The sequence below is a fragment of the Phyllobates terribilis genome, unplaced genomic scaffold (genome assembly GCF_046119375.1).
Source record: "Phyllobates terribilis strain yellow unplaced genomic scaffold, ASM4611937v1 Scaffold_7__3_contigs__length_470593459, whole genome shotgun sequence".
Classification (NCBI taxonomy): Eukaryota; Metazoa; Chordata; class Amphibia; order Anura; family Dendrobatidae; genus Phyllobates; species Phyllobates terribilis.
The window spans coordinates 80,290,009-80,299,041 of NW_027362767.1; the positions used below are offsets into that span (position 1 = coordinate 80,290,009).

At 40.2% G+C, this 9,033-nt stretch overlaps 1 protein-coding gene across 3 annotated transcripts in view; it reads right to left on the bottom strand.

Moving 5' to 3' along the window:
• PAPLN (papilin, proteoglycan like sulfated glycoprotein) overlaps positions 1-7,095 on the bottom strand; it is a 178,040-nt gene extending 170,945 nt beyond the window's left edge. For all 3 annotated transcript variants that reach the window (XM_073638866.1, XM_073638865.1, XM_073638867.1), the window contains exon 1: positions 6,628-7,095. The gene's annotated coding sequence lies outside the window, so the exon portion shown is untranslated. The remainder of the gene's footprint in view (positions 1-6,627) is intronic.
• Between the last annotated feature and the right edge of the window lie 1,938 nt (positions 7,096-9,033).

The window sequence follows — 9,033 nt, forward strand, 5'->3', positions numbered from 1 at the left end:
TAATTATTGTACAACAATTTGACAATGTTTGACTCCCTCTCCCATTAAAAATAAATTAGAATGCTGGAGTCGCAATAATGTATCTTCTTACACAAACATGGATCTGTGCTTGTTTTCTTAAGATATAAATATTTAGTTTTCCAAGATTATGATGAGCTATGAAAGCAAATGATTCTATTATGGTAATTCCAATGGAGAATTAGCCGCTTAGTGAAAAGATCGGATACAGAAAATAATACAATTAAATAAGTTACATTTTGTAACAAACTCATTGTGTCATGCAGGTTTCCTGACTATTTATGCTTTAAATTGTGGGAGTTATGTATGAAAGAGGAGCTTCTGTTCGGTGTCGAACTGAAATAGGTGATTATTTGTCTTCTTGATGATGATTCTGATTATGGGCTATTGTAATTACCACCAATTACAGTTTACGCTACTTGCTGCTAATGTGTCCATACTAGTAACTGGACACAATTACTTAAATTAAAAAAGCAATATGTTGATCAGCCTTTCCTAGTCGGAGTACATCATGTGTTGGTGTATGCTTTCTGCATATAACGTGTCTGTGCACTTAGCCACATGTATAAGTCAGGAAAAGCTGCTAACAGACACGTTCACATTGGCTACCTAAGACATTCACCAGACAGGAGCCAAAAGGGGCGTCCTTCCTACTTCTGCCTGGTCGGTATGCCGCCACATTCCATTTATAGAACTGTAGAGATCAAAAAAAAAAAAAAATAATGTATATAGTGTGGTATAGGTATTTTTGGAATGGGTCCCTATGATGAACGAATGCCACGGCATCCATCCAGGTTGGGGTCACACGACAGTTTTCTCTCCATCTGAGAGAAAACAGTCCAAGTTTGATCAGAGTGGGATCTGATTTTCTCGTAGGGCATGAGGAGAAAAAAAGTTTCTCTATGTTCTCCATTATGCCTGTGAAAATCGGACCGCAATGAGATGTCCAATTTTTTTCAGGAACCCATAGACTGGAATGGGAGAGTGCCATCCGATTCTCAGAGGCAAATCCTTCACGCGTCTGTTTTGTTCCTCGGACCACTAGGTCCAAGGAATAAAAATTAGACATGTGCATGGCCCCATAGAATAACATGGGAACGAGTGCTATCCGCCAAAACCACGGAAAGCACTGGTCCAATTGTGTGCACGAGCCCTTAGGTATACATCTCAAATATATACAATTGAAAGTAGCTAAAAACACAGGTAGCGTAATTTCTTTTTTGTTCTCCATTTACTAGAAAGATAGGCTATCCGGATATTTTACTAAAAAGGATTTGCTACTAAAGCAATTTTATTGTTGCAAGTTTGATTGAGTGGAAATTTAGACTGTATTTGCAAAAAGAAAATAAAAAAAAAAACATTTGCTCCAGTTCTGGGGTTGAAAGATCTTGCTTGTTTTATATAGATCAATGTTTCTTTGTGACGCTTTGTGATGGACGTTAAACTTCTGTGTTGGGATCAGTGGTGCTACGTGGACCGATTTTTTGCAATAGTAGCCGATTGTGCGGTGCATGCACTTGGGCTATTTAAAGACATGATCAGGGCATTCAAGATGACAGAAAACCAAGGAGGTCTCTCCTCCTCAAGCATTTTGTGCAGGAAAGAGCAGCTGCAATTTTGAGTCTGACGTCTCAATTGATCAGGGTCTGATGAAGGTAATTAGTGCATTTTGGGGTTATGTGACTTATATAGGGGGATATGGAACATGTCAGTAAATTCTAAAACGACACCGCCGATTCCCATGAACATCAATGGAAATGCAGATTACGGCATGGCATTGATAAGAGTTGTTACACACATTTCTTCAACGATCCTGTGTGTGAATGCACCCTAATGAATACCTTCTCTGTGGCAACTTAATATATCTTACAAAAGGAGTAATTATATAAAAAATAACAAAGTAGACCGCCGCATAGACCCTCTACTTGCCATGGATACAGAGGAATCTCAGCCCAACAAAAAGAACATTTTGATTTCCGTTTAATAGTATTTTGTGGTTTCTAAAAATAAAGCTAAAAACTGCAGCCATATATGAGCAGAAGACAAAACTGCCCGAGGACAAACACGTAATTCTCCATTCTAACATCTGCACAAAAATACAAATCAGGACACGACATGAGACAACTGAAAGCACTCGGAGTAACGACGAATGCCATTTATCAACCACTAGGTACAATATCATATGGTAAATATTTATTCAGAGGGTTCTGTCAGTTTGTTTCCACATATAGGACTTGTTAGTTTTAGTAAATGTTGGATTAACCAAAATGTATCCTTTTAAACAAGAATTACTGACCACAAGAGAACATTTGGAGCCTTTTACATGTCAACACCTATTGAAAGTCACAAAAGTGTTGAAAGAGCTTGTACTCTCCAACAATAACGGAATTTCCTGTTATTCGTTCTCTCTTATCGCACTGGTGTGTATAACAGGAAAAAGACTAAACTTAAAGGCTTGTGTCAATTACATAAGATATATCCATTTTAATCTTCCGTACTATAAACTACAGTCTATAAAAAGAGCAAATTGGACAAATTATTTTGGAAGCCAAAAGGTTACATTTCCAAGAAGAGTTTTTTGGTGAGTTTTTTGATGTTGCAGATTTTCATCACCCATTAAGTAAAATAGGTTACTTGCATTTTTTCGAAAATACGCAGCTTAAAAAAAAAACTCACCAAAAACTCATCATTGGAACGTAGTCTAATGGCACATCTGATGCAGACATTTTTATGACTTTCCTATTCAACTGCATGGAGTTTGCAGAAATCATTGCCCATATTGCAGAAAGAATATCATTGAAATGAATGGAATATATTTTTATTTGCAGACATTTGTGCAACAAATCTGCCGTATGTGAATCTAGCCTTATATTTTAAAGGGGAACCTGTCATCACATTATTCTTCCCGTCCAGCTCCTGATGACTGACAGTTCTCCTCTGTGTAGAGAGAAACCCATCAGTGAAGGGGAACTCAAGTTTTTTTTCTTGTTTCCATCAGCCTGCTGGATAAGATTTTCATCCATGTTGGGTCCGTGTGTTAAGTAGTTTTTCTTAGAAGCAAATAAAAAAAACAAAAAGATGCTTTTCCTAGCAAACGGTCATAGAAAACCAGACGGCATAAGGATGCTTCCCTCTTTGGTCCATTTCTTTTGTGGTCCCATTCACTTAAATTGGGGCGAGTTTGGATCAACATAAGACAGGTCTCGGTTTTATTATACAATGGTCTTCATATTCTTATTCCTCAGCGCTTTAAAGACATTGTGAGCCCCAATGGGAACAGTGATGTCTTTGGAGTGTGGGAGGAAACCCAGGCAAACACAGGGAGAACATACAAAGTCCTTGCAGAGGTTGTCCTTGGAGGGATTGGAACCCAGGACCCCAGCGCTGCAAAGCAACAGTGCTAACCACTGAGCCTCCGTGCTGACCACTGAGCCTCCATACAATGCCAACCAATGAGCCTCAGTGCTGACCACTGAGCCACCGTGCTGGCCAAAATCCCATAGCATTCAATGGAGACTTTATCGTACATGAGAGTGGCTGACTACCGCCTTGACTTAGCAAATGGGTTCAACTTCCACAACCTCCCAACAGCCATAAGGGGTATTTCCATTTTTCCACTTAAGACATCTCAGTACGATCAGAGTTCCTAAAAAACTAAATATAAAATAAAAACAAATCTAGATACAATATATACGGAGACACTATCCAAAAGGATCTACAAAAATCTAAATAAATCCAAAATCGACATCAGCTATTTTGTTCACAAAGAATTTCTGTAGATTTACTCAGTAAATCCAGCCCCTGTGGGTGGTCCCCGCTGTGAGAATACATATCCCTAATGTGTCATGTCATACTGCCCCTACAGTACATGGCCGTCATACTACAAATATTGCGTTGTCTAGTTACACAATTTATCTTTAGGGTATGTTCCCATGGGAAAAATCTGCTGCGGAATTTATGCAACTAAATCAGCTATTTTTGCTGCAGACATGCTGTCCATTGCTAAGGGCGACGTACGGCAAATCCAAAGGGTGAAATTGGCAGTAAATTTTGCAGAATTTGAAATTCACATACTGCGAATTTCAATTTCTCAGAGATGGTCAATTTATGAAAAGTTTTTCTGTGGCATGTGGATAATATTTATTAAATTTCTCATCCATAGAGCTATTGTAATCCATGGTGCATTTTCAGGCTGCGTGACCATGCTGCGGCTTAAAACCGCAAGTATGGAAGTCTTGTCCCATACAGGCATTGCATGGGGGGAGAATAGCTCTGTAACACACGGCTTCCTGCAACACAACTCTGCCATGCATGAAGCCTAATCCTGTTAACATGATAATCCTGTAACCAACAATTCACATAATTCAAGCAATTAGAACTCACATGTAGCAGAAAACCAGATCAGGTGAGCGCCGCTCTTACTTATCTCTACTCGAAAAAGTCCAGAAACTTTTTGCATCTAAGGACTCCTTCAAATGTCTGTTTTTTTTCGGATACATCTGTTTTTCACAGATAGTGTTAGTACCCAGTATATTCCATGGGGCTTTTCACATGTTTAATTTTTTTGCATAACAACCTGGAAACATTGCTGATTTTTATCCAGTGTATCAGACAAGTAAGTTTATGGGTCCGTGGAATAATTGGACAGCACTTGGATGCCATTCGTGTGTTGTCGGTTTTTCATGGAATGCGAGACAGAAGTTACAGAAACTTTTTTTTCTCATTCGAGAAAATCTGATGAAACGAAGACTGTTTTTTTTTTGCATATGTTAATAAATGGGCAACTGATGAACACTTACTATGAAGCCACACGGTTATTTTTAAGCCAAAACTAGGTGTGGATCATAAAAGCAAAAGAAGGTAGACAGCCGGACTCACACATCCGTACTCAGACCATGATGCCCGGACTGGTCATGGATTCCTGATCCAAAGTAGATAGTCTACACTTGGACCAAGAAAAACTTGTGTGTCCTTAAGGACAGATGTTACGGCTCCTCCGTTTTGTTTTTGTTTTACCTGCATCAAAGGCCCCTAATGGCTCGTACACTTGACTGTATTTTTGTTCTGAGTGTGATCACACAAAACTTTGGATGGCACTTGCACCAATGTTATTCTATGGGGCTGTGCACATGTCCAATTTTTACTAGGACGGAGCCAGTCCAGGGAAAAAAAGAAATTGCAGCATGCTCAAGTTTGATCAGATATTCGGATCGCACTCGGTCATGCACGTCAAGGAGTGCGTGGAAAACATCGGACTGCACTCGGATGACATCTAAGTGAAGTCCAATTTCCACATACTGACACAATGGAGAAGATGAAGAAATGTTTTCTCCTTCTCCTCATCTGAGAGAATCGGATCAGAGTCAGATCAGAGTGTGATTTGCGTAATCGACCAGATTCTCTCGAATGAGAGAATATACGCTCGGGTGACCCTAGCCTAAGAACAAATTCATTCCATAACACTCCATTTCGGTAGAACTACATAAACTGGTGTTTTATGGCTTTTTTTGCAAAGTTAATACATGTGTCCTCACATTTAGGTCACAGTCACACGTTCAGTATTTGGTCAGTATTTTACATCAGTATTTGTAAGCCAAAACCAGGAGCGGAACAATCAGAGGAAAAGTATAATAGAAACACTTCACCACTTCTGTATTTATCACCCACTCCTGGTTTTGGCTTACAAATACTGATGTAAAATACTGACCAAATACTGAACATATGAGCGTGGCCTTTAAGTGGCTAATTACTTTGATGTAGCCAATACGGTGACAGAAATTTGAGTAATTCTGATTAGATTAATGAAATAAACATTTATCATATAGAAAGCACTCATGTAAATAGCGGTACAGCCACGTTATGCAGAATAAATATAATTATCAAATGGTCTGCAAAGACAAAAAAAAATGTTGGACATTTGCCTTAAAAACGCAACTTTCTTCATTTCTGTGGACTGACGAGTGACCAGAAAGGACTAGCAACGTCTTTGAATTTCTAAGTGAATAGGATTTGTTTTCTTACACTTTTACTCCATCTTGGGTCCGCTGTAATGTTATGATGGAGCAGCTTTATCAGCAATGTTCAGTTATACTTCTCAATATCACTTTCATCTCCATTGATCCTTTTACAACCAGGAATAATTTGGACAGAGGGTATAGAGGGCATCCGGCAAACCTCTGTTCCACCCATTTCTAGAATCTAGGCTATACATTATGGCAACATGGCACAGTGTGGCCACCACCGGCTGGACAGCCGCCGGTGACAGTAGTCTGCTAGTAAAGTGTCGCTCACAAGACCGCGGTATGGATCCACATTGTAGAGATCTATAATGCAGCCTTCAAAGCCAATAAAGTTCATATTGCCGCTCTGTGACTGAGAATGCACTAATATACACATCCTCCCCGAGAGAAGAATATATAATTCTATGCAACATTTCTAATAAATAAATTTTTTAATATAAGCAAAAAAGTCGATAAACCACAATATTTTATATACATTCCCGTGTCGCTATATTTGCTTATACAACATGGGTATTTCTCTGAGTTTTCGTTACCAAGTCTGGCATCCAGGTAACTTTGTGACATTGGTATTCACCAGTAAGCGTCTTACCTTGGGCCTGCCTGGGGGGCCGAGTTCTAAAAAAGCAGCTGTTCCGTTTCCTCTGATTCTAAACTTCCCAGGCTCCTGTTCCTGATGAAATCCAAGCGTCCACCAGTAATAAGACGTTTGCTTAGGTCTCACACCAGAGATCTGCGGAGTTTCTTATTTCCTAGTAAGAACCAACTGCATAGAGCGCGGATAAGGCAGGCGGCCAACTAACTCGCTGCTTTGTGGGAGAGTGGATTCCACTTTGCAGAGAAAGGTGTTTTCACCCCCAAGCTTTTTTTTTTTTTTTTTTTTTTTCTTTTGCCTTTCCCAGCAGCTCTCAAAGATCCTTTCTGGGTGGGACTCGCTGCACTAGTTTATTGTAGCCCAGGGTGAAAAAGAAATGAGAGTGAAACAGTAGACAGATGGGACTGGAGGCAGCTCTGTACTGTGCAGAGCTCTCCGGAGAATGAGGAAGTATCTGATCGCAGAACACTCCTCATCTAACAAAAACAAAGACAAATTAGGATCACTTTCACAATGCAGTATTTTTATTTGTAACGTCGACGGAATGTTAATTATAAGAATTTTGCCAATCATTGGTGTGATCAAACATGTTAGTGATCAGACAACAACGTACCTGCAATAAAAAAAAAACAACAAAATTTTATGTCAACCCATCTCCCGTGAGCTGCCATAATATGCAAGATGAATGGGGGTTTCTACCAATACTTTTAAGGCCTCATTCAGACATCCTTTTTTTTTCTTGCACATGAAAATATAGACTGAATTCCGTGTTTTGGATCGGATTTTCATCACTGTTTGGTCATTTTCTCATATGCAAAAAAAATGTTGCAAAGCTTCTTCTAGTCATTGCATTGTTAAAAAAGGACTGCTCACAAATTATGGCATGAAATAGACTCGGAGTCAATTGTCCAATTACTTTTGGTCCCTTTAAAAACAGGGTGGCACATGTTAAGGAGCTGAAACTCCTAAACCCTTCATCCAGTTTTAATGTGGATACCCTCAAATGAAAGCTGAAAGTCTGAACTTCAACTGCATCTGAATTGTTTTGTTTAAAATTCATTGTGGTAATGTCTAGAACCAAAATTAGAAAAATGTTGTCTCTGTCCAAATATATATGGACCTAACTGTATCACTCCCCCTCACCTCTCCCCGCCTAAAGCCAGGGGCGGGGCACCATTTGCCAACATAGTTCCTACGAGGCTCTGCTACCTACTCAATGTTCTGCCACCTGCACATCCCGCACACAGGCTCTGCTGCCGCCTGCACATCCCGGACACAGGCTCTACCTGGATCTGCTAAAATATACATATACACAGTTGGGCCCAGAAACATTTGGACAGTGGCCGAATCCCCGTGATTACAGCTCTCCATGCCACTATTTTTCAGGGCCATAACTACAACCGGGGCAGCCGGGGCATTGCCCCGGGGCCCCAACCACCCAAGGGGCCCCAAACTGATGGTAAAATATTGTATTTTAATACTTTAATTTCTCATAAAATACCCAGCTCCTATATTCCTGTCAGACAATGTCACCCAGAGGACAGGAGAGACTATCATTTCAATAATTTCCAGGAGCTCTGCCAGCTGTCAATGAATGGAAACCTGCACTGGCCTGGAGAGTCTCATAGCACAAGATTTGTAACAATATGTTAGTCTGGAGATCACAGAGAGTTGGCAAGGCACAGTGCACACTGACTGTAACAAACTCTCAGCATCATGGAGAGGAGACAGTATCAGCAGACACATATCTCTGTGACAAACTGTGAGAAGCCCTGCTATTTAATAAACATATACAGTTATTTGAAAATTGTGCAATATTTGGAATTATTCACCTTATTAATTTTCCAAACATATTCACTGAATATTTAACTTCTAAAACTTGCATCATAAACAACAAAATCTATTAAAGGTCTGGCGGAACGTGGTGAAGCCTGTGTGTTGTATACAGCAATGCGTAGCAGGCTTCACCACGTTCCGCACAACCTCTAGTGATTGAAATGTTGAGGGGCCCCACTATGAAGTTTTGCCCCGGGGCCCTGAAGTTTATAGTTATGGCACTGCTATTTTTTATTTAAAATGAAACAACTAAGATGCAATTGAAGTGGAGACTTTCAGGTTTAATTAAAAGGGTTGAACAAAAATACCCAGTGAAACGTTTTTATTAGTGTTGAGCGAGCACTAAAATGCTCGGGTGCTCGAAGCTCGGGCCGAGTTCGCCGTGATACTCGGGTGCTCGACCCGAGCAACGAGCCCAATGTTAGTCTATGGGAGACTCGAGCATTTTTGCGGTGGCACCCCCGGCAGTCTTTTAAAAGCCTAACAAGTGCCCAAAACGATAGTGACAGTGCTCAAATGACATGGGGACAGCATGGGGATCGCCCCAGGAAGCATTTCTGACCCCCA